General features: G+C 39.4%; 1 pseudogene; it reads right to left on the minus strand.

Annotated features, from left to right (window-relative positions):
• Positions 1 to 2163: 2163 nt before the first annotated feature.
• Positions 2164 to 6645, minus strand: LOC146635877 (uncharacterized; annotated as a pseudogene).
• Between the last annotated feature and the right edge of the window lie 20811 nt (positions 6646 to 27456).

The following is a 27456-nucleotide window of genomic DNA, read 5'->3' on the forward strand; positions in this document are numbered from 1 at the left end:
AGGCAGCCAGTGTAAAGACGTCAGAGCTGGACTGATGTGGTCCACTTTTTTGGTCTTAGTGAGGACTCGAACAGCAGAGTTCTGAATGAGCTGTAGGAGCTTCTATGAAACAAATTACACTCCAAAAGACCCCGGGCTTCTGACAAAACAACCTGGGCTTAAGCCCAGTAAGCCTCTTGAACTGTGAGTCATATAAAGCTACCATAAAATGTAGAGGTGGAATCCCACCTATATGAAGTTATATTCTTATGAATTGTTAATCTCCAATTTGTATCTTGCATCTGCATCAGTTAAGAAATTCAGCAAAATGACGACTACAGTATGTTTCAGTGAAGCTTTCAGGCATTCAGAATCACTTCAAAATAATCAGTCGTAATTTTTCTTGCTTAATTATCACTATTGCTCAGATTTTCCAGAGATTACAGTAGGACTGTAAGTACCTTGCTTAAAGGTACGTACCATTCTCATCAGTGATAGTCACTGACGTTTGATTTAGAAAATCCTGAATTTATAATGTTTATTAGTAACATTTCTGCTCACGTTCAAAACGTTGCACAAAAGGCAAAAACAGACCCAAAATCCAAACTGATACAAAAAGCGTGCAGAACCAGAGCACAATGGGGAGGATTGATTGGACACAAGACACAGGTGAACATAATAAAGATGTTGTGGATTAATAAATATTGGAATCTGAACTGATTTTGATAGGTTTGTAGCTTGAACCCATCCGCTGGAACGTTGAAGACAATATAATTACACTGCAGAGCAAAACACAAGTAGGCAAAGTTCTTCATGTTACTCGTGCACGGGAGAAAACCGGACAAAGCGCCGTCCCTTCGCTTGACCCCAGTTGCTCTCGTCCGTTCTCCCGTACCACTGTCCTTTTATTGAGGTTACATGAATATGCATAGGTTCATTAACATATGACGTCTACATACAAACAAAGAGTACCTTGCCTGTGTGTGTGTGTGTGTGTGTGTGTGTGTGTGTGTGTGTGTGTGTGTGTGTGTGTGTGTGTGTGTGTGTGTGTGTGTGTGGTACTGCTGATCTAAGGGTCATAAAAGCACACAAGCAACATCCTTGGTCAGGAAGAGGGTAAACCCCCCCTCATCCTAGATAACACCGTAAGGAAGTCCAGCAGTTCATTTATACACAAAAAGCACTTAGACTAGAACAGACGTAACTATGTTAATCCTACCATAAAACAATTAAACAAGGTACGAACTTTCCCATGCTCCCAGGATGTAGGTGTGCATTCTAGTGTGGAATACACACCAAGCCTCTGTAGCCTGTTAAAGATCACACAACTTATCACTACACAATTGATTATACACCTCTAAGCATCTATGGTTAAATATTTCTAAGCATAAATGACAATCAACAATACAAACTCTAACAGATTTTCTGAGATTTATTGAAAGAACTTTGCACATGCTAATGAAGTATATATACTTTTTTTTTTTTTACATTTTTGCATAAATGTTCCTTGTATAAGACAGGTATAACTACATATGTGTAGTACACAGAGCTTTGATGAATTGAGTAAAATACAAATTTTTCATCACATTGTCATCATTTACAACCTTTTGATTATTTTTAATCACTCTTATGAGATAAAATGTGTATGTAGTAGAGATAATAGGAATAATGATGAACAATAATAGTAATATAATAGTAAAATAATAATAGAAAACTAATAGCAATAAAAAAAATCCATAAAAACTGCTTACACAGCTAGGGTTTACATAAACGTATCATAAAACAATGAAATTAAATCATTCGTTCATTCTGTATCAACCTGTTGTTTATACAGATTTGCAAAGGGTTCTTACAGTCAGGTCTCTAACACAGGGGATGACACAGCATCCACACAGTGTTAAGAGAGCTAAAGCTACAATGACACCCGTCATGAGTGACAATAGCAAGGCTTTCCCTTTCCCGAAAATGCTCTCAAACCATTTAAAAATTGATATTTCTGTGCGGGCATTCTCTTTAAGTTCATCAGCCAATTTTTCCAATTTGTTGAGTGCTACTGTAAAAGAGCCATCAGCAACAGTATTATTAGGGATGAAGGTACAACACGCATCACCGAAAATCACACACACGCCGCCCTTTTCAGCTAACAACATGTCAAGCGCAATTCTGTTCTGCCATGTCATGAGACTACCGGTAGTTGCATGCATTTGTTCTCCTAGAGCTTTGAGTGCATGTGTAGTGAAATTAACAAATCTCTGCTGGTTGTAATAGATATAATTTATCCATGCTGTGTTTATGTTGGTTTCTATCACAGATCCATATGGAATCCATGATGTAAATCCAGCAGCAATTTCATTACGTGCTTTATACTGATCAGGGACCCCTCGAGGGACACCTATGGAGTCTATATACACTTTAGAGTCATCCTCAAAGATGTGAGTGGAACGTTTAAACCTGCTGTGAAGGGGTATTGCCTGCGATTGAACGTGTGGATAAATCATGGTTTCTTGTATTAATTTAACTCTGATGCAAGTGCCTTTCCAATTTTGAGGTAAGACCGATCGCAGCCGTCCGTTTCCACACAGCCACCATACACCAACTGCTATTTGATCTGGATTTTGCAACGAAGTGACAAATGGGCGCTTTGCTACCAACTCAGAGCGTCTGCAGGTCATGCAGTCTTTTGTAATTTTTACTGTAGTTTCGTAATTAGTCTTATATAACAGCGCACCATCACTGCTGCTATAGTGGTTGCGAACATCCCAGAGGTATTTACAACTGGTATTTACTGTGCCCACATCAGTGGTGCCGTAGGAAGAGATAAAGCAATCAGTTACATTTAGCTCGGACGGTATAAATACATTCTGTGGTGGTTCAAAGAGTATTGGAGGCTTAATGAAATCCGTTGATGGAATGAAATGACCACAAAATTTGGACATTTTGGATGATGTTTTAGAATTTGTATAGTATATATCACAGAGGAACTTACAGATATAATTGCTATTGAATGAATGAATGAATGAATGAAGCTTTATTTGTCACAAGCAGGTTGCCCTGCAGCGAGATGGGAACCCCCCCCCCCCCGACCTTACACACATAACACAGACATCACATGGGGTTACAAGTCGGAGATTGGTAGCGTTGCACAAAAGCACATAAATGTCCAAAGAACAACAGGGGGGATGATTGAGTGCTTATGGTTCTGCTCTCTTATTTCTCCGATAAACCAGGGCTAAGCCAACTCCGATCAGCAAGAACCCTGTTATTATGGTTCGGAATAGGTAGATATCTTCAACGTCCTCGATCGACAGTCCCGCCAGGCACATGACCCTCCAGTTCTGCCACCCGTCCATCGTGTATCCGGCAGGGAAAGTCCCTCCAGGGCACTCAGGCTCTCCCGAGCCCCGACTTCTCGTTGAGAAAAGGGTGTCAATAGCATTCAGAGACCAGTTGATCAAATCCATAATTCTCTGTTAGGTTTTAGAGAACGACAGTGAAAGACTGTTCCAGGGAAAGTAATGCACACAAGACAAGACAAGGACATAGAGGCTAAGCAGGGTAGCAGGGAAGATAAGGGTGAGGAGGAGAGGAGAAAAGTGCGACCGCCTTCGCTGAGAGCCAAGAGAAAGATTACTTGTTACTAGAGAAATGAGGATCTGATGCACAGGTTTCTGAGGTGTCAGGAACCGGTGTCACCATAATAAGCGGTCTAGCTGCCATACAGAATGTGCATGAGTAATTTGTTAGTGAAGTGACTGTGAAATTTGCGTACTGTAGCCACAAGTTATTTTTGATAACCTCAGGACTAGAGAAGGGGTTGGAACTCTTTGAAAGGGAATGCCTTGAACAAGTTTTACAAGCCTTTCCTGTATCTGCAATGTTTGGAAAGTCATGTGACTGTTTATCACGTGTAAAAATGACCAGACAGGTCAAACAAATAGCCACTGCAATCAGAAAACATGCTGAACCACTAAAGCAACAGCATCCTAATCGCTTAAACAATTGCCTGCATTCCATCCCTTGTTTGTGATCTGTATGTGACTTAGGAGGAAGGCTCACTCTAGTTGACGGAGGGCACGTTTTCATCATTCCAACAAAGCTGTAGGTTGAAACGGCAGAGTAAATTGTACACATTTGTTGTCTTTCTCAACATCAATGTGGAAATTTTTCAACCCTATGAGTTATTACTGTCATTGAGAAATGCAACTGCCAAGTGGGATTACCTTTGACCTTAACTGCTGTCTGTGTTATCAGTAGTTCCTGGATAGCTCCGATCAGGACACAGTATGCTGGGCTGAGAGTGTAGGTTTGTTTGGGCTGGTTGTGGAAGGACTGTTTTAACCTGCTCTGGAGAGAGGACAGAGGAGATGACAGTTACACAATAGCACAACTAATCTTCTTCACATTGTTCTGTGGTTCAAAGAGGGTTTCCTGGGGGCCTTATACCCATATTTGCTGGCTACCCAAACTTAAAAGGGCTGAGACCATGGTAACTTTTACACTAGTTCTCATGTGCATTAACACTAGAGGAAAGGCTCTTAGCTCGCTGAGTCCTCTTTCTGAACAACATTTGCTTGGTTTAGTCTCTACAGAAGCATTCTCTCTTTCTACTTCCCAGTTCTAGCACAGTGATGTCTGATGTCTATCTAATCACTTTTTTAAAAGATGTGGTGGCAAAAGCTGCTTCAGTATCACTACTGAGCTTGCCTGAAATTCCCTGTCTTCAGATGATTTCTTGCAATAAGGTTTTGCCCACTACAACTGCATCTTGTTTGCTAGAAGGGAAAACTTCCATCAAATGGAATAAACTTCTTTCTTGCTTTTTTTTCTTTCATTTGGACTAGTTTGATTTTACTTAATTTGAACCAGATTTTCTGCCTTGGATTTTAGTTCCAGGTAGTATCCACCTTTATCTCTAGATTATCAGTGATAACCAATATTTATTTGTGAATTCATCTCCAATAGGTTGCCACTTACGTAACCCACAAAGCTGTCATCCTGCATCTGCCCTCAGGTGATGAGCCAAAAACAACTATTTTTAAGAACTGTTTCTTTGAATGGCAGACCCTCTTACCAAACACAGAGCAATTTAAAATATCTTAAAATAAATTATTTGTCTTTAAAAAACTGATAGTGCAATAAAAAAAAGTCAAGTTGGTCTCACCTGCTCTCCACACTGGATTCTTTATCAATTAAGATTATAGTAGTGACTCTAAGCACTCTTTCAGACTCCCTGCACCGGCACAGGTTTTCCTGGATTAAAACAAAAGCAGAGAAGAAGCTCATGTGAGAAATCCCATTTCTCATCACCATAATTGTTGTGGTAAAATAAGCAGAGCTTTTAAGCTGGACTGATTTTCTGTGATTCACTGAAAAAACCTTTTGAACAGGGATCATACAGCATGAACAGTCTTGCCACCATCACTGATACAAAAATAAATTTAAAAAAACTCTTTGATACCCATTTTATGGGTACAGCTTTTGTTTATTCAGCTGTAGGGACCATCATGTAGACACCAGCCTATTAATTAACCCTGAACTGACTTCCTTAAACCCTAATAATGAACTCTATTAACATAGAGTCACACAAACTTTCTTGGTACTAAAAGTTACAATTACATACCACAGAGGTTTGAACTGCAACAAAATTTTGATAAAAACTCAGATACACAAATACGCTGAGGCCATGACAGAATGTGTCCACACATACTGTCACAATATTATGAGTATTATTTTGTTTTTGTTATAATGTAGTTCCAGAAAATATTTAAAAAATAGTCAAAACTACTAAATACATAGTGCATAAGTAAGATTAAAACCTGAGATTCACTGAAACTCCTAAACTCAGGTACATAAATACCCTACCACCATAACAGAATGTGTCCACACATGCAGACAGGACTTTCAAACAGAGTATTTTTATATACTAATATAAATTGTACACAAAAACTGACTACAATCACCTAAAATAAATATTGAAAGATTGATAAAGATGAAAGATGAAAAAATTCTTACCACCCCTTGTTTTCTGAAAACCAGCTGAACTGGTGTTGTTACAGATTTATACAGCAGAAGACCCAAGACAGGTAGTGGGGACCTGGACTGACTTCCTTAAATATAAACTGAGCTGAAGGAGGAGGTCTAAGTTTTGTTCAGTGAGTTAGAGCGGAAATTCTTTGTAGACTTATAATAACATATTTGCTGCATAAAGTTACCTCATCCATCTTGGTGTGAGGGCTGGGAGCTTTTTTTTTGGAATAGAAAAAATGTAGTCACTGGAAAAAAAATGCACAGACACAGCTAGGGCTGGTGGTGGTGGTGACTTTGGCTTCAGTTTAACAGTATTATTGATTAATGTAAATGTTTTTTTTATTTATTGAACATAAAAATCTTTTTAAGAGATTAACACACAAGTTGTTTTTTGGTTCACCCAAAATGCCAAAGTAGGTTACCGATTTGTGAAAGCCTTAATATTGAGCCCTCTAACACTTTCTCTGTGTCTCAGTTACTTAGAGCCACTCTTTCCTAAATTAGAACCTGCAGAGCACCCAGGGTGTCCTGTCCAACCTCAGGATGACATGGCAGGAGCTGCTGCTGCTGGTGATCATCCTCCTCTCCCTGTTGCAGAATCCTGCCTTTCTCCAACAGCCAGCTGGAACAGGTCTTCATAGGACCTGTGTAGGGACGCTTTAGGTGAACCCACACAGCAGACTGTAGAACAGATGTGGGCCCAACACTGTGGGCAAATGGAGCTCCCACTTATGCATGATTTTGTACAGGAAATAGACAAAATGTCACTTCTACATGGGCGCTAATATTTGACATCAGTCTAAGCAGCTGTATCAAACATTTTATTGTAATACATTTCACTGGACATTATCTATATTTTCCATTCTGTTTGTTGCTGGATTGGTGGAGATGTTCTTACCTGACTGTCAGTTTCATTTTTTTCTATCTGGGCACTTATTTTTCTTTTTATAGATGATTTATTTATCAATCAATTGTGTCCTGGTAGACTTGGATCTGACTGAGGTGACGGTGGCTAGGGGGTAACATGTACACACATTCCTGAAAATATTATTGGACTGAAAATAAATGCTTAAAAATTCTCATAACTTTTACTGGAAACTGAAATCGCTGAATCTTTTCCCTTTTGAATTTCTTGTACTGTATAACTGATGCTGAGCTATGACGCTGAGTGATCTGAGTGAATAGTGAATGGAGAGTTTTTTGTGGCTGGCTTTACGGTGGGAGTGCAGTATTTACTTAATAATAATAATAAACATTATTTATAAAGCACACTAAAAACCAAGGTGCTTGACAAAATAAGATGGGAAAAAGGAGATGGGAGAGGGAAAGAGAAATGAAAGGACCTGGCACGTATTGAATATAAAACCATGACAATCATAATACATAAAAGTAGTTAATAGTTAATAAAAGCATAATAAATAGAAATGTGTCAAGACACACCACATATTAGCTAGATGGAAAAGCAATATTTAAAAAATAACAACAGGAAGACTGTTCCATGAGACTGGGTCAGCTACGGCAAATGCAGGGTCGCCTCGAGACTTCATCACAGGAGTGATGGAGGAAAATTTCCTGCTACCTGTCAAAAGGCGTGCTGCCGCATTTTGGACAGACTGCAATCTAAGGAGAACGGAGGAGGAAAGGCCAATGTAAAGAGAGAGCTGATTTAAATGGATAAATTAAGTTCTCCAGTAATGGTAATGAACTTATCATTTGATTCAGGTGTGTTGACCCTGGGTGATATCTAAAACCTGCAGGACACTGGCTCTCGAGGCCTGAAGTTGGCCACCCCTGCAGTAGTCCAACCTGGAAGTCACAAATGCATGAATAAGTTTCTCCACGTCTTCATGCAGAATACAGCGCTTAGCCTTAGAAATGAGGCACAGCTGATGAAAGCTAGACCTCACTATGGTAGACACTTGCTTGTCAAATTTAAACGAGCTATCCAGTAATATACCCAAATTACTGGCATAATCAGAAGGGGAGCTAGCAAAAGGCGTCAGAGCAGCACACAATTGGTCACGGGGGATTTTACTATCGAACACAGTTTTCTTTTCGTTAAGGAAAAGAGAATTACTCTTAAACCAATCTTTAACCTCATGCATGCATTCACGAAGATAATGAAAAGATCTGTATGTCATCAGCAGAGCAATGAAAGGCAATATTATACTTCTCAAAAATTGCTCCAAGAGCGAGCAAATACAGTGAGAAGAGAACAAGGCCTAATACAGATCCCTGAGGCACACCACAGCACAGATACTTTTAGACACAGGTTTTCTGGAAAACCGTAGTTTTAAAAGCCACAGTCTGTGTTGTTTTGGGGAGTGATATCACTGTATCAGAAAAAATATCAAGCAATACATTTAGTCCTTTCAAACATGGGACAAAGATAAAGCTAATCAGCACAAACAAATATAAATACAAGATTTAGTTTATGAATAGCGATTGCATTCTTCAGTTACAGAATTATGTATCAGAGCATTAAATTCATTAAACCTTGAGAATGTTCTCAAGTTGAGTCGGTGAGAACATACAATGATCATTTCGAGCATTTTGAGAGTGTGTAAGACTTGGACCTATGTTGTGAAGTAGTATTTAAATCTCATGTAAAGAAAGATGTTTCTGCTTACATAAAAACATGCCATATATACAGTTTTTCTCAAATACTTTGGTGCAATTCTCGCATCTTGTACAGTTCCCACATCATGATCGTCATTTATCACAGTCTTAATGTAGTTCTCAGTAAAGGCATTTTTCATAATTTGGACTCACATGTACAAAAAACATTGAAGCATTAAGGTAGGTTGTTACATTTCAGAACAATAAATATATTTCTTAGTACTAGTTCTGCTTGTTTGTCAGTAGATATTTACATCCTAGGTTAGAGCTCTTTGCACTGCTTACGTTGCCCTTTGTAATAAGCTCACAGAAGCTATTGTGTCGGCAAAGGTGAGTTGATAACGTGACACTCTCCTCTAAAGAAGTCATTCATACAAGATTTTATTCGTTTAGCACAATTGGTTGATGGAATAAACACTGAAAACCTTTAATAAAAGCGCATTAAGATAAAATGAATCTACAGCACAGTAACAAGCATTATCCTGCTACCATAATCTGGCAGTTATAGCTTAAACTTAATCTCAACCTCAAAGTTCAGGTGTTTCTCTACCTGTCAGAACTTATTAAAACTATGCAAACTCCATAGTTTGACTCAAAATTTAGTAAAGCTTACTTAAGAGGACTGTTAGGACAATGTATTCATTGCAAGTATATTACAGTGTAAAATATTATATTGTGTTCAATTAAAAATACTAAAAATACACAATTTTTGTCAGTAAGTTAGCAGTACTTCTATTCAAAAAGCTGATCAACTCAGTTTATTTGAGTTGTCTTAAATTAGAAAAACTACATAAGCTGGAAATTTTGCTTCTCTGTATGGAAGGATAAAACTATTTGGTTTGGAAATGCCATGGCATTACTTTCCGCCTCCCTGGCACATACTAAATGGTGGAGTGTCTTTTCTTAACCACATCTCTTTAGGCCTGAACTGACAGTGCCAATACAGCACATTCAGACACAGTAGTAGATGGTGTTTTTAATACTATGTGTTAGTCTAATTTGGGGTCTAAATTGACCTTCTGTGTTGGAAGTTATAAATGCTGTACAACCCTTAAGGATCAAATCAGCTTCTAAATAATTTAATAGTTTCACTTTACCATTACCTTTTTGTAATATCTTGGGTCCCGATCAAAGATCTGTTCTACTACCGTGATTTATTTTTTACTTCTGCTTTTTCATGTTCACATGTGGCCGCAGTGTCATTTGGTATGTTATGAAAGATGTGTTCGAAGGTTTGTTTTAGTTTGATCAGTTTGTCATTATTTGTAGCCATCAACTGTGTGATGGTTCGTTGAACAATTAAAAATCATCAGGTCTGATGTTTTGATAAGTTTTTTGTTAAAGGGTTTGAGACTCAGCCTTCAGAGCAGGTGACAAGGCGTCCCTGGGAACAGCGAGGGCTAAACTGTCTTGTGCCATTAAAGCAGTGAAGCACGGACATAGCAGAAGAATCCACCTTAACTTCCAGGACAGCAGTGACATGCGATGCATGTAGCAGAGTGAGTAGCGGTTTTTGATATGGGCGACAGGGGTGGTTGCTCAGGGCAGCATCACGGGCATCTGCATAAGTAAGTAAAGTTTATTTATTAAGCACTTTTCATAGACAGGCCATCACAAAGCACTGTACACAAATATTAAAATAATCATAGAGTTAAGTCATGGAATAGACAATAAACACAATATAAAAAATTAAAAGTAAATAAAAATGTAAAATTTAAAAAGTGTTGATCAACAGAAAAAATGTTGCTCGTCATCAAGATTAACGCGATTAAATATTAAACAGGCAATTAATCCATCTGGACCACAGAATGACTCAAAGTCCCTGAAATGTCTCTGTCAACACATTTCGGGCAGTTTGTTCAAAGTTTGTCAATTCTGCACTCCAGATGGGTTGATTGCTTTCCAAATTTTAATTGTGGATGATGCCACCCACACTGGACCCACTGCAGTTTACCCCTCCACACTGAGCACTGGAGCCTGTCAGGGATGTGTGTTCAGCCCACTGCGGTTCAGTCTAACTCACAGCTTTGCAGAAATGCACAGTTCGAACCACATCATCAAATTCACCAATGACATGACCGGGTGGGTCTTACCAGCAAGAACAATTAATCAGCATACAGAGAGGAGGTGAAACAGCGAACGGACTGTTGCAGAGTCAACAACCTGTCTCTGAAAGTGGACCAAACAGAAGACATGATTGTTAACTTCAGGAGAGCACAGACCGATTACTGCCCACTTAATATAAATGGATCCTCTGTGGAGATTGTCAAGATCACCAAATTCCTTGGTGTCCACCAGGGGAGAACATCTTCTGGTCCCTTAACACCAAGTCCATAACCAAGAAGGCCTAGCAGTGTCTCTACTACTCTGTACTGTACCACTGTACATGGTTAAAATGACAATAAAAGCCACTAAGAAAATGCGGCACGGTCGGATTACTATTTTTCAACGAACAGACGGTTGAAGCTGTGTTCAGCTTAGAGAGTGTTATATTAGTTGCATAAAAGTAGTTGTTTATGTAATCCGGGCGCTACGGCTTTAAACAGCTGCACGCGCTCCCGTGGACGGCAATTACTGTCTGGCAGATTATCACATTTTTGCACAACACCTGGAGCTAAGGGGGCAAAACAATCGCATGAGTGCTGCTGTTTGACTGAGGAAGAATAAAGTAGTCGTGGTTAGCCAATCACATGACCACTTAAAGATGTGAGAGTGTGTGAGAGTGTGTAAATGTGTGTGTGAATGGGTGGATGACTGAATGTGTAAAGTGCTTTGGGGTCCTTAGGGACTAGTAAAGCGCTATACAAATACAGGCCATTTGTGGAATGTAAGTGTTTATAAAAATGAATGTAACACTTCCACGTTTTTTAAAGGAGCCTTGTGTGATTTAGCTCTTTGTATTTTGTTCTGCACAGACAGAGGCCACTGCCGTATTTTTGTGTTTTGTATTTCATTTCATTTCCTTTATTCCTCGTATTGTATTGGCGTATCTTTGTTTAGTCGGTTATTCTGTTACTTCGCCATGTTACCTCTCGTGCTGTCGATGTTCAGTACAAGTCCATATGGCCGCTCTTTGACAAAAGTAAAGGTCAAAGGACCTTTTTTTGTTTATTCAGTTGTCATTGACAATAAAACTGCACATTAAGAACCCCAGTAATTGTGTCCTGTGTGGCTAACCATTTCCCAGGCTACAAAAAAATGATATAGCAACATGACATTTGGTTGTTTTGGGAGAGAGGGAAGTTTTAGGAGTGTAGATGAGAGAGAGAGAGAGAGCAGAAAAAGAGAGAGCGAGTTTTGAGATGTGAGAGATTGTGACGTTTATCGTGTTTGGAGTGTGTAGTTAGTGTGTAGTGGTGTGTGTTAGAACAATGAGGCAATTGCTGAATGAAAGCAGCAGGAGTGATGCTGTCAGGCCTCCGGGTGTCAGGCTGTGATGTTCTCCTTTATAGTGGACAGAAATATTTGGAGTGGCACAAATAATTTCTGTGGCATCTTATTGAATGCAGAACAGCTGATTGTTCTGTAAATAGTTTGAAATGGTGATAAAAAGGGTAAAAGGTAAATGGCTGCAAATAACTTTGTTGTTTGCAAAACTGGTGCATAGGATTTTAAAATTGACCATTTATATTTGGATTTAAAGTTATGAAATATGATTCATGAAACATGTTTGTGGTTGTTACTGTTAGAGTTTGTATTGTTGATTGTCATTTATGCTTAGAAATATTTAACCATAGATGCTTAGAGGTGTATGGTCAATTGTGCAGTGACAGGATGTGTGCACCCCAGGAATGCACCCCCACGTCCTGGGAGCATGGGAAAGTTCGTACCTTGTTTAATTGTTTTATGGTAGGATTAACATAGTTACGTCTGTTCTAGTCTAAGTGCTTTTGTTTATAAATGAACTGCTGGACTTCCTCACGGTGTTATCTAGGATGAGGGGGGGTCTACCCTCTTCCTGACCAAGGATGTTGCTTGTGTGCTTTTATGACCCTTTGATCGGCAGTACCACACACACACACACACACCCAACACACACACACATCCAACACACACACACACACACACACACACACACACACACACACACACACACAGGCAAGGTACTCTTTGTTTGTATGTAGACGTCATATGTTAATGAACCTATGCATATTCATGTAACCTCAATAAAAGGGCAGTGGTACGGGAGAACGGACGAGAGCAACTGGGGTCAAGCGAAGGGACGGCGCTTTGTCCGGTTTTCTCCCGTGCACGAGTAACATGAAGAACTTTGCCTACTTGTGTCTTGCTTTGCAGTGTAATTATATTGTCTCCAACGTTCCAGCGGATGGGTTCAAGCTACAAACCTATCAGTTACAGTAAGAAATATAACTTTATCTACTCAGATTTTATGTTTTTTGTCTGATTTTAGATCAATTATGTTAATACAGTATGTCAAAATGAAAACATAACTGTAAATTCAGACACGTGAGGTTGTGCTGAAAAGAATGATACCAAACAAGGTAAAGTAAACAGTTTTTAAGGGTGAAATCTAGAGGAAACATCAAAAGTAGTTAAAAATGGCCAATTATCCCCTGGACCCCAGAGGGTTAAACATTTTTTTAAGTAAGGCAATACTGATTTTTCAAGTAATGAATTACTTTTAAAATTTTGTAACTCAGTTACTAACTCAGTTACTTTTTTGAAGAAGTAGCTATTATCTATAATTAATTACTTTTTCAAAGTAACTTGCCCAACACTGTTCAATCAAAATGGTGGAGAGTTCCAGATTGAAGCTCTGTGGGAGTAAAGCACTGAGAGGGACAATGGACAATGGACCCCCTAATGATCCTCTACCTAATCACATGGTGGGACTCTCCACCATTTGACCGTAGAACTGAAGAAGCTTCTCGGATGAGAGGTGAAACGTCTTCAAGCAACTTAAAGAAGTTCAGATGCTTTTCTTTCCAAGCTCCTTAAACTACGGTGACCCGTATGACTGAAAACCTTCATAGACAAAAAGCCACTTCACTTAATGTGACATGTTTTCTTCCAAATTTTCTTTCTAACTCATAAGTAATCACTACAGTAACTGCATGAAATTATCAACAGTACCTCTTTTTCTTGTAGTTTTATAGACAATGTTTGCTACTTGTGGGTGAGTAGCTTTGATATCTGGTATGAAATATTTTGCAGTTACATATTGTCTGAGACATTATAGCTGTGTCCCAAAACGTCGGCTGCATCCTTCGGAGGACCCGACCTTCGCGGTCTACGTGGGCTGGGTCCTTCAAAGACCGAGAAGGCCGGAAGTGTGAGGCTGTGAAATGGGACGGTCTAGCTTTCAGATTTGCATCACCGCTGTCTCGGTGGGGTTTAATAAACTCGGCCGTCTGCTCCTTGCTATCTAAAATATAACAGGACGCTGGCGTAAATTCTCGACCGTCTCACACTTCTGTTTAATCGGTTTTCTGTTTGACGTTTATTCAGCTGTGTGAAAACCAAGGAGGAACCCACCCGGGGGATTAATAAAGCTTTATTTAATCTAATAATCTAATAACTTTGATCTCAGCCAAACCGATTTACTCCGGAACAAATAAAACACAGAAAAAAGGCAAACAATTACATTTTTTAGTTTTTTTTAGTTTAGTAGTGACTTATATATCATGTTTATCATGTTTAACCTGAGTAGCGAAAGAGCGGGGGTCTGTAAACGATGAAGCCGGGAGTCCGCTGCTCACGCCGGCTCGAGTGACCATTGAACCCCCCGGCTTGCTATCAAGCGGGTGGGTAACAGACGTCTCCAAAAACGTCGGCACACTTTTGCAAATATGCGATGTCTTGATAAACCAAGCAGATATTTATAAATTACACAGCTACTTTCTCGCCTGAAAATATGTTAAAAATTAATTTTGTGACCCAGAAAGATTAATAAGACCAATTTTAAAACTTAGTAGTGGCCGCCATTTTTGGAAACTGGAATTGGGTCGACCCCGCTATGAATTCTGGGATATGGTGGGCCACGAAGGACACACCTGACCCATCCTTCAAATTCGGGGAAATGAAGGACACATTTGTCGGCCGCATTTTATTATTTTTTTGGTGAACTTTATTTATAAACAACAGTATAACATACAAAGCACCATCATTAATCTGAATATGTTATATCCTCCGTTGAGCGTTACAACAAGAAAAGAAAAAAAGCAAAAACAAAACAATAAACACAAAGCCAAAAAGAGTTAACAAAAGAAAGAAAGAACAGTCATTGAAGGATTTGAAATCAAAGGCAAAAATATGAACAAAGAAAGGGGCAATTTGTCGGCCACATTTGAAGGAGTCAGCGAATTGGGACAGCCTTCGTCGCCTGGCTGTGACCTAATCGGCCTTCAAATGCGGCATTGGGACACAACTTATGTGTTTCTGTCCTTCTGTTTGTTGTTGGATTTGTGGAGCTATAATTCGGCAATAATTTTTCTTGAAAGTTTTTCTTGGCACTGATTCTTTTTACTCATCCCAAGGTAATCTGTATTACTTCTATATTATTTATTCATCAAATGGTAGTATCATGTAAAATGTGGTTCTGACTGGAAAATACTGTCATGTTGTCATGTGACCTATCACATGTGATTTAAGGTGGCACCACCCTGCATTTCATTGGCTGTATACCAATTCAGCATCTGCAGCCTTAAAGTACGCAGCCTTAACGGTCCACAAAGGTCGCGTACTCAAAGACCACTAAGGCTGGAATTTGGAGACTTGTGAAATGGGACGGTCTAGCCTCCATCATGCTGCCCAGGTTGCCTAGCAACCATGATACTAACAGCTGGAAACGTTTCATACAGCTTTGTTTGACAGAAATGAGGGAGAACATGTTTTGTTCATTTGTTTGTTTGTTTTTATATGAGCTTTGTGTGAATTGATAAGTATCTGAGGCATCCTACTTTGGTAATGTAGATATAATATGGCCAATAATAAAGTTATTATTATATTTATTATTATTAGTTATTAGCGCAGCTTGAACTGTGTGTCAAATACTGAGCTTCAGTAAACATTCAATTTGCAGTTATTTATATTTCCTATCACCTTAAATCTTCACTCAAAGACAAGTATCTGTGACAGTGTATATATAGATGTAATATTATATATAAGAGACAAATATTGTTCTTTCAGTAGGTTGGCATTACATTACATTTGGCTCAGTGGTTACATATATATATAAAAAGAAAATGTACGAGCTGTGATAACTGTTGCTGATAGAAGGAAGGGTAGACTGATATATTGAATATTCCTTTATTGGGTAAGAAAATCATACCATGTCATAACTGCTTTAAGTCATACAGAATAGATATCAGAGCCTTAAACAGGCTGACTTCTGCTAAATGGATCAAACTGGGCAGAAAGTATACAAACACATAACATCCTTATAGAATATGATGTAACACTATAGATCAACTTACCTCAGAATATATAAACAATTACAGCAATATGATGCAACAAACACAGCAGTGCTACTGATCCAAAATACTCAAAGCTTCATAGAACTGAAACAAACATTTATTTTAGCTCCATTCTGCTGCTGATACATAGTTCAGGTTTCTGAACATTAAACTTGTTTCTGCCTTTCATAGTGTGTAACTTGAAGGCCCTGAGTACTTTCTCCCACACTGAAAACACTGGGAGGATAAAATTATTTGAACATTACCTAATAAGACTGATTCAGGACAGACAATTAGCTATGTTAAACTTTCCCAGCAGTCCTTCACAAACAGGGAACAGTCTGTCTATTCTCTCCATCTGTCAGCTGCTGCTGGCTCTTCCTCCTCTTCCTCACACACTGCTGAGTTTGTCCTGGTGGATCATCAGGGGTGCAAAGCCTCACAGATGATGTGCGGCAGTGGGTCCCTCAGTCTGTCCTCACTCTGGACACTTGCAGTTGTCACACATGGAAATCAAATGTGTGATAAGCTGCAGGATTCAAACACAAGTGTAACTTATAAACACATGTTCCTACTTTTATTCCACAATCAGAGAGAAAGAAACAGAGAGAGAGTGCAGGACAGACAGACAGGTGACAGTCTCAGGTGTATACACTGCTACAAACAGGAGGATTTAGTGTTTGTGTTATTACGAAACAAGAAGAGTTCCCAGATGGTACAGTGGACACATGTGTGACTCCTGTGATTAAAGCATCTTTCTTTCAGCTTAATGAGTGAACCGTCAGCTCGTTCAAACACACGTTAAAGTCCGTTTGGCTCGACACCACCGAACAGAGGCAGCAATATAACATAGCTAACATTAACAGTGCAGTGAATCCTGCTTGTGCCGTGATATTCAGGACTGCAAACCGAGCAGCATCACTGACTTTCAGCCTGTTGTGTTTGTGGATGTACGACTGACTTTAATTATCCACAAAATCATCACATTCACTGTAAAATTAAGGTCGACTATTGAACAGCGTATATTTTAAAGTAAAGGCTTTAAAACCAAGATGGGTACAAACATCACTAATGTCATATAACTTTGCTGACATGTGGCCAACAATTATGTTTTAATGTTCTTCATTATTAAACATTAGCACATGAATAAGTGACATTCAGTATTTACTTTTGAAAGTTTACTCGTCAGCTGCCCCACTTCAGCCATCCACCATTTTTTTCAGCAAAATTATCCACACCCACCGCCGCGCTATGAAGTCTGGGATATGTTGGACCATGAAGGATACGCCGACCCATCCTTAGAATTCAGGGAAATGAAGGAGGCATTTGAGGGCCGCATTTCAAGCACTCTTTGAAGTCTGAGGTACACCTGTGCACTACTCATGATGTCAGATCAGCATCCTGATGTGGCACACCTGTGAGGTGGGATGGATTATCTCAATATAGCAGATGTGCCCACTACCACACATTTGGACTGATTTGTGACCACTGTTTGGGAGGGATGTTTATATTGCTTATCTGGAATGAATTTTAGGTCTCTACGTCCATCCCATGGGGAATGGGAGCAAAAACAAAAGTGTCGCGTTTATATTTTTGTTCAGTGTATTTTTAAATCTCGTTAGCACTGCAACCACGTAAGCTAGCGCAATAATTTTTCTTGCATATGAAACCGGAGGAGTTGTACTTACATCTTATGCCATCAGCTTGTCCTCGGTCACAGTTTCCTTCCACATAAAGCTTTGCAAAAACTGCATAAAAAGCACTTGGTGTCATGGTCTGGTTGGGCACCTGCAGGTCTCAGACAGCGGCTCCTCCTCCTTTAGGCGGAGTCCGGTTGCCCCTCCCGGGCTGACCACCTGTGAGCAATCGTGCCAGCGGTATATCAGACCTGCGCTCTCAACCCCTCATCGCCTGAGTATCTGCTATTCCCATGTTAGTTCAGTGGAGCATCCTAAACCTTGTCTTAACGCCGTGTGATGACTCACCTGTCCTTTCTTGTTCCCATTAATAGCACCCGGAGTGGAGATCTTGTTCCCCTCGCTCCCATCCTCCTGGACCTGGGCCGCCAGCTGCTTACACAACGTGGCCTGCCGGCCCACCGCTCACCTGCCTGCCTCCCCACGCCTCGACCGCTTCCGGATTTTCCGCTCCACCTGTCCCCTCCATCTGAAAACCAAGTAAGGCAATTCAATTCAACTGCGGAGGATTGTTGGTTGTCTGCTGGATCCCTCTGATCGTGATCTCCTCTTGTTCCAGTGCCCCCGGCCCCTGCCTAGTCCTGTTTCTACCTCCCCGCTGTCAGCCGTCTCCTAGAGGTGTCTAGGTCGCCCTCATTATCCCCGACGAACCCTACGCGCCACTAGTGTGGTGGCGTCGCTTTATGTTTTACCTTTGTTTACCTGTGGGCGGAATAAATCATTTGTTTTCAGTCACCTCGCTTCCGGGTTGGTTTCTGCGCCTGTGTCCATCCCTGTTCCCTCGTGCCGCTGGGCCGTGACACTTGCAGCAACAAAAACATAATATTCCAGAAACACGCTTTGCCGATCCGATCAGCTGTTTGTAACACTTCCTACGTCCATCAGCGTGAACTATCACATGTCCGGCATGACCTGCCCGAAACCGGAAGTGACGTCATTTTGCGGAAATGTAGTTTTTTACCATGAGCCTATACTTGTGTTTTTAAAAGTTATGTTTGACTTTAGGACTTTCTGTGTCGATTCTGGGATGCTGAAGACTCATGTTGCACTTTTTTGTAGTTTATTGCACTTTTTTGCAATTTATGTAATTACTATGCACTTAATGCAGACATATTATTAAAATTTGGGCTATAATGGTTGTATTGATGTATAGCAACTTGAAATGCTCCAAAAAATGGCTCCACACCATGTAAAAATATACTATAAGCTCTGGCGGACTTGGTTCTATGGTAGGTCTTAAAGGGTTAAAACACCATGTAGTAGATGTGATGAATAGGGAATGTGAAGTTTTGCAGTGTGTGAACTGTTCAGTTTTTTTCTACAATAATTGACAATAAACAACAGATGTTGGTCTTATCTGGGACACAGCACTCAATCAAGTTTTCCAGCATGTACTTAAACCACCTCTTAAAACTGGAAAACAGTCAAAGCCAACCAAACTTCTTTTTCCACAAAATAACTGTGAGTATTCCGTTTAACATGTTTGCACATCAAACTGTTGACACACAAAAATGTTTGGACTGGACACTGAAAGTCAATGCTAAACATTTCCAATAACTTTTACTGAAAACTGAAATAAAACTAAATCTTTTCTGAATTTTTCGTGAAGTCTAACTGATGCTGAACTGTGATGCTGAGTGATCTCAGTGAACAGTGAGTAGAGTGTTCTTGTGACTGGCTTTGTGGTGGGAGTGGAGCATTTAGTTGACATTACATCATAATTTACAGAAAAGATGGGAGGTTGCCCAATACAAAGTGCTCTGCACAATGATACAATAGATGTCAGTCTTCTGTATTTCTAAATCATTCTATTTATATAAATAGGAGCTTAGACTGCAGTATTCCTAAAGGTAATGAAAAGCTGATTCCTTCCAAGTTGTGTGCCAAGAGAGAAGAGGGCAGGAGGAGGTTGAGGAGACAGGAAAAAAGGAGGCTTTTCAGTAAGACCAGCGTGTCTGTGTATGTGGAGCCGAGTGGCTGGCTGATGTTACTCTTGGCCAGTCTGAGTGTTAGTAATTGCTCAGTGAGAGTGCTACAGGGTTTTCCTGTGTAAACAACAGCAGAAAGGTGTGACCTTTGGTATTCAATCTAACTGTGATGCCACAGTCACTGATTTAATTTATTAACATTATGATTCTCTGCAGTATTATTCAATAAAAATCCAAAAACCTCTAACAAAACACAGTACATGCAAACACATTGCATGTAATGTCAAAGGTCAGTCAAAGGTCAAATTCCATAAAATAATAAATTTTAAAAAATCTATAATAAGACATAAAAAATGTAACCTTTAACTTGAGTTTATTGGCCCACATTTCTATTGGGTTGTTAAAAAAGTCTTTTTATATTTTGAAATACTAACTGGGTTTAATTAATACAGTATTTTATATGATTTAATATTCAATCAGCCGTTATTTTACATATACAGCAAGCTGTATAATTTAAATATATTATAAAACCAAATTAACAGTTATTCTTCTTATTTTAATCCAACTCCTGGAAGTGCAGATTTCCTGCTGTATATAAATGATGGTCAAAGGAGCAGCTACAAAGTTGGGCTTCCACTGGTTGCTGACTCTACGTTAAACTGTGAAAGCGTCACGACCGCTGCTGCTGTTGTGTTATCAGTGTGTGTGTGTGGGCTTAATGTTGTCAAAAGATTTTAATGGATTTTGGAAACCAAAAAAGAATAAATGAATTCTATTATTAGCGTTTGATGCATATTCATTTCATATTAATTAAATAAAACATAAGATTGAAAGAAATCATCATTTGGTTTTGTTTAATTAATTCAAATCAATTTTATCTATGAAGTGCTAAATCACAGCAACAGTCACTTCAAGGTACTTTTTATAAGGTATTATAAGAAAGAGGCCATACAATATTGCAGAGAAAATCTTCCCAAACCAAACATCCTTTGAACAAGCACTTGGTGACAGTGGGAAAGAAAGTCTTTAAGCCTAATCTTAAAAATTATAGACGGTGTCGGCCTTCAGAGTCCAAACTGGAAGCTGGTACCACAGAATAGGGGCCTGAAAAATAAAGGCTCTACCTCCCATTCTACGTGTAAATACTCTAGGAACCACAATAAGCCACAGCCTGAGAGTGAAATATTCTAATGGGGTGGTATGGTGCTAGAAAGTCATTAAGATCAAATGGGGTCTGATTATGCAAGACCTTGTGTGTGAGGAGAAGGATTTTAAATTAGATTCTAGATGTAACAGGGAGCCAATGAAGAAAAGTCAATATGGGAGAAATATGCTCTCTCTTTCTACTCCATGTAAGTACTCTTGCTGCAGCATTTTGGATCAACTGAAGTTTTTTTCTATGAGCTTTAAGAGCAGCTTGATAATAATGAATCAAAAAGTCCACTCTAGATTTAATGATGGTAGATTTTCAGTATTACTCCGAGATCGAATGTTTCTAATGTTAGCGATATTGAGCAAATAGAAGAGATTGGAGGACATATTCTGGTCAAAAACAACTTGAAGTTTCAACTTGAAGCCCCTCCGTCTGCAAAATCCAAATACTGCTAGACGATCACCGTATGATGGCAAATAAGTCTTCAGCTCCTCATCTGTCATTAGACTTACGACACTGGCATCAATCTAAAGATGGGAAAATAATTTAATTTATTGAAACAACCAGCCTTGAAAATACAATCCTATTTTTAACTTAAGAACAATGAGGAAAAGTTGCATTTCAACCAGTATCTTGTTGGAATTAAGTACCTTCTCATTCTCCAAGGTCTGTATAATTTCCTCAGAGACTTCTCTTTGTTTCAAGAATTCAGTCAAGTCTCCCATGCTGTAAGGAAGGATGTAAATTAAAATTACAAAATTAAAATAAAGCCACCATATTATCATCAAAGTATCTGTGCCTACCTACATTCTGAGCTCTGACTATGGTGGAGAAGTGGGAACTGCATTTGCACTGTAACTACAATCAGCATCACAATACAGTCAATCCCACATTTTCTCAGTTGTCTGGTTACAGTTTTATTGGTTTTGTTCCTTATTTATATAGTTGTCAGTCATATTCCCTGTTTTGGGTGATTTGTGATTTTGTTTTATACAGTGCTGTACACTTATTACGCATGCTTTCAGCAAAACGTCTGTTTCATCAGACGTAACAGGTGTCATTAGCGTGTAACAGAAACCTTATAGGTACCTTTGGTTAACCCTCACGTTGCATTCTATTCAACTTTGTATGTAACAATCGCTGTCACACTGTTTTTGTATACCTTTTATCCAGTTATCATTTGTAGGAAGGCATTCAAAACTAGAGATGGACCGATCCGATATTACGTATCGGTATCGGTCCGATACTGACCTAAATTACTGGATCGGATATCGGAGAAAAATAAAAAATGTAATCCGATCCATTAAATATCACGAAAGCACCTCACAAAACTTGCAACACGCCGTAACTCACCTCAGAATGTTAGCACGTCGGAGCAGTTTGCATCACGTGATAGAGCGGCTGTGACATGCGGGACCTGTCGGTGCTCTGGATAGCATTTGGAGCTTCGCTAGCAACCCGGCATTTCATCTCCGACAAAGTTATCCCCGAGAGAAGTAAAGCAAGTGTGTAAGTCCATCTCTGAATGTTTGTAAAGCATTCCCACGTTAAGCTTAACGAGCGACTGCCTCTCGCTCTCCATCGTGAAACTGCTTAAATGATCAGCTGATTGGCTTTTCTGTAGCGAGTCCGTCTCTCTTGTTTGTTTTTGGTCCACTTTGCGCCAGAAAGAGGAAACCAGCGGCTGAACAACAGCAGCACGTTTAAGCTTGATAAGCTGTTGTTACAATTTATTTAATATTACTTTCTACACCAGGATCTTTTTCTACGTAGCTGACGGCTGGTAACTGTGCAGGGGCGGATCTAGCAAAGTTTAGCCAGGGGGGCCGATAGGGCATGAACAGGGAAAAGGGGGCACAAAGACATACTTTTCTTTCTTATTCTCATTTAAAATGTCTAGCTTTTAATAAATAATTATCTGACACCCAAAGTTTTAATTTGATGTAAAATGAATAGAAGTCAATTACTGTATATAGTGACTATTAAGTCTAATATATATACCCTAGTAAGCTATAGTACTTTTTACTTTGGGAAGGTACCATCTCTGCAGTCTGCAATTTTGTTGAAGAAAGATGTTGAATCTATTTAATATTTCTTGAAAAATAATTGATTTCTGTGCATTTTTTTTTCACACTGCATCAAATTAAGGTTGATTACGTCGATTAAGCATCATGAGGTGGCGCGTGAGGGGTGGTTCCCTATTTTTTATTTATTTATTTTTGTTGTTGCTGGGAGTTGGAACCCTATTAGTTAGGTTGCTTAATATTTACGCTAAGTACTCTTTAAAATACCAGAATAGGGAGGATGGTGTAGGTCTAAGTTTATTAGATTGATCAGTATTGCTGAACTATGAAATATTTTTTTTGTATACAGGTATAACAGAATAGCTTTAGTGTAGTTGTTGTTTTAAACTTGAGTATGAACTTGCAGACTTGCAAAATGCAGCAAGATATTTTAAAAAACAGTTTTGTTGATTAAAAAACACTATATCGGATTCATATCGGTATCGGCAGATATCCAAATTTATGATATCGGTATCGGTATCGGACATAAAAAAGTGGTATCGTGCCATCTCTATTCAAAACTGAAGAACCTGGCGCCATTTGTTGTTGATACAGTAGCTCACGACACGATCCAGTTTTGAGTGCGCGCCCCTTTGCGCCATATCCTTCCGGGTAACAAGGAAATAACATCAGTCACGTAGATTTCTTATTGGCAGCGCTAACTCAAAATTTCGAGTTATTTTCTCAAAATTTTGAGTTAATAACTCAAAATTTCGAGTTATTAACTCAAAATTTCGAGTTATGGATCTTTTTTTTTTTTTTTTTTAGTGGCGGAAACGGGCTTCCATACTAGTAAATAAATCATATAATACAAAAACCAACTATTCATATTTCAACTTTTAACTATTTAAATTTTCAGCTTTTTCCTTTTAAACAAATCAGAATCAGAATCGTGTTTATTGGCCAAGTATATGTGCAGACACATACAGGGAATTTGGTTCCGGTAGATGGTGGCTCTCAAGCACAGCAATGTAAATCTCACACACACACACACACACACACACACACACACACACACACACACACACACACACACACACAAGTGTCTATATATACACATTACACATACATACACAAAGCTGTGTAAACCAACTATAAATAACGAATCTAAACTTATATACATAAAATACAGAAATGAATGAGGTGGAATGAATACTACAAAATGTACATAAGGTGCAGTTGCAGTCTGGCAGTGGGAGCAGTGTGACAGGTCAACTGTTAAGAAGGGAGATGGCGAGGGGAAAGAAACTGTTCCTGTGTCGGGTGGTCCTGGTCTGCAGGCTTCTGTACCGTCTGCCAGAGGGCAGCAGATCAAAAAGTCTGTGTCCAGGGTGTGAGGGGTCTGCGATGATTTTCCCTGCCCGTTTCCTGGTTCTTGAGAGGTACAGATCCTGGATGGAGGGCAAGGGGGCACTGATGATCCTTTCTGCTGCCCGTACAGTCCGCTGCAGTCTGCTCCTGTCCTGTTTAGTGGCTGCTCCATACCAGACTGTGATGGAGGAGCACAGGACAGACTCAATGACCGCAGTGTAGAACTGGATCAGCAGCTCCTGTGGAAGACTGTACTTCCCCAGTTGTCTCAGGAAGTACATCCTCTGCTGGGTCTTTTTGGGGATGGAGTTGATGTTGGTCTCCCACTTCAGGTCCTGGGAGATGGTTGTACCCAGGAACTTGAAGGTCTTCACAGTTGACACAGGGCTGTCTGATATGGTGAGGGGGAGCAGAGTTGAGGGATGTCTCCTGAAGTCCACTGTCATCTCTACAGTCTTAAGAGTGTTCAGCTCCAGATTGTGCTGACTGCACCAGAGTGCCAGCCGCTCAACTTCCTGCCGGTATGCAGACTCATCACCATCTTGAATGAGGCCAATGACAGTGGTGTCATCTGCAAACTTTAGGAGTTTGACAGCCGAGTTCTTGGAGGTGCAGTCGTTAGTGTAGAGGGAGAACAGTAGTGGTGAGAGGACACATCCTTGAGGGGCACCAATACTGAGGGACCGAGTTTCAGAGGTGATCTCCCCCAGCCTCACTTGTTGCTTTCTATCTGTCAGGAAGCTGGTGATCCACTGACAGGTAGCTGGTGACACGCTGAGCTGGGAGAGTTTGGAGGAAAGAAGTTCAGGCACAATGGTGTTAAAAGCCAAACTAAAGTCCACAAACAGGACCCTGGCAAATTTAAAGTGAAACAACACAAAACACTGCAAACCACAATACAATTAAATATAAATTAAAATATGAAAACAAAAAGAAGATGCATATTCTCTGTCATATGGGCCCGCATGAATAAACTTTCTGAATCCTTTATCATCTGCAACTGAAAATAGTTGTGGAAGATTACTATACGTTTCTAATGTGATGTTGTTGTCCCGGGCTCTCTTTCTCTCCTGCTGTTCCTGTGCTACTGCGAATGTAACTGCTGCCCCTCCCCCCTCTTCCCAGCGCAAAGCACAAGGCTCGCGTGCAGAGTGAAGCGGAAAAAAAGTGCCAGAGAGAGACAGGGTGAAAGAAAAAAAAAAACACGGCTCGCGTCGTTCTCGTCAAAGAACCGGCTCTAAGAGCCATTTCGTTCACGACCAGCACATTTTTGGGGATTGCATGGGCACTGATTGGTTTTCTATTGCCCATTTGCGGGGATTAAAGGCTCCCTCCATTTGCGAGGTGGGCCTGCTGCTTGCCACACAGGGAGGAGAGGAGCGGGGATTCTCTGGCTGGCTGGAGCGGCATCTAATAACCTGTTTGCCAAAATAAGACAAAATTAAAACAAGCTAACAAGCTAGGGCAGTCAACGACATCATTGTGATTAATGCGATTAAAAATTTCAGTGCAAAAATTTTAATCTATCTGGAGCGCAGAATGACTCAAAATCCCTGAAATGTCTCTGTCAATGCATTTCAGGCAATTTGTCCAAAGTTTGTCCATTCTGTGCTCCAAATGGGTTGATTGCATTAAAAATTTTAATCGCGTTAATCGTGATGATGGAGTTAACACATTAATGTTGGCAGCACACTGTTATCCAATTTTGGCACATATTGTACACCATGTATGAGTTTGTTTTTTTAAAAAATATTGAACAGCAAAAATTATTTACATGAAGTGTGATTTTATCGTAGTGGAAGCAAAACAGGAAAAGTAAGATGGAATTCATGAAGATGTTTATGTGAACTGAAATGTGAAGCGTAGTTTCGATCTTCTTTTGCTGCTGATTCAGTCAGTATTGGAGAGATACACACACACACACACACACACACACACACACACACACACACACACACACACACAGTGTTTTAACCTTTTGTGACCATATGGGTCACAAAAGGACAAGCACCACCCATTGTAAAAAATGGGTAGTGCATGTATTCTCAGAATAAAAGGCTGCAAGGAAGGCTGTTTATTTGAAGTTGACTAGGACACAGGTGAGGAGCATTCAGCTCCAAGAGCCTGGTTCTGAACAGCGTCCCTTGCTAGCAAGTAAAAAAACGGTTCTGTCGTTGTCTTGCTTTCTTCATGACTGATGAGTCTCTAAACTAGTAGGTCTGCTGAAGCGTAGATCCAACAGTGCCCTTCCATTTCACAAGAAGCTTTCTGAAAACAGCTCTGAAAAGTGGAAGACGACAGGAAACATGATATGGTGTATTTTTAATTTAATGAAGCGAAACCACATTGACAGCAAAAATTAGGTACGGAGAAACAGCTTGTTTTAACATGAACAAATGACCATAAACATTAAGCAATACCTTTAGTAGCAGACATTTTGTTAACAATAATAATAAAAGAAATGAACTTCGTGCTATTCCACTTTATATGAATACATTAAGAATCAACTAAAAGAGAACTGCTAGTTAGTACATTTATTGTAAACACATTTAAGTATTATTAAAAGAAAAGCATCCTTTTGTTGCACTAAGATTCAACACACCTAACTATAAGTCAAAACAAAACTAGAAAGATGGTTGTAAATGTTCAGTATGTAAAAGTATGCCATTTTTGAATATGGTGTAAAAATGTAAAAGATGCTGAAACTAGAAAAATGTTTCCTAATCTGCTGCATAATTATTCACAAGAAATCCAACAACAATTGAACACATCCCTTATGACTGGGCTTCCTTTTTTTTGGCTTTCATCCTTCTGGTCGAAAGTGAGTTTCCTTTACATATACCCTTGAAGTAATATCTACTAATGAACTAATGCAGCAATGATATATAAGCATATATGAATTCACTCTCACTGGTTTCTGTGACGCTTTCAGAACTGATTAGAGATGTGTTTACATTACTTCCCAATTCTATTTTTTTCCCTCTAGAGACAATTGTTTATTCTCATGTTTAAGTTTTCCTTAGATTTGAAGGTTATAATTTTCATGGTTTTCATGGTATCTCATGTACACCTTTTGTGTGTATGAGTTTCTGGGTTAAATAAATGTTAAGTAATATTAAAACCGTTTATTGGCAGACACTTGTGCATTTTCTTTTAGAAGTAAAAAAAATACAAACGGGTGCAAATCAAGGCTAAATATGCAAAAAAGAAAAATATGTATTTTAGCAATATAGCAAAAAGTTACAAGCCACAATTTCTCTGAAT

Source organism: Diplotaxodon limnothrissa, linkage group LG3, assembly GCF_057381915.1.
Source record: "Diplotaxodon limnothrissa isolate DT_005_m linkage group LG3, D_limnothrissa_male_GT1.1, whole genome shotgun sequence".
Lineage (NCBI taxonomy): Eukaryota > Metazoa > Chordata > Actinopteri > Cichliformes > Cichlidae > Diplotaxodon > Diplotaxodon limnothrissa.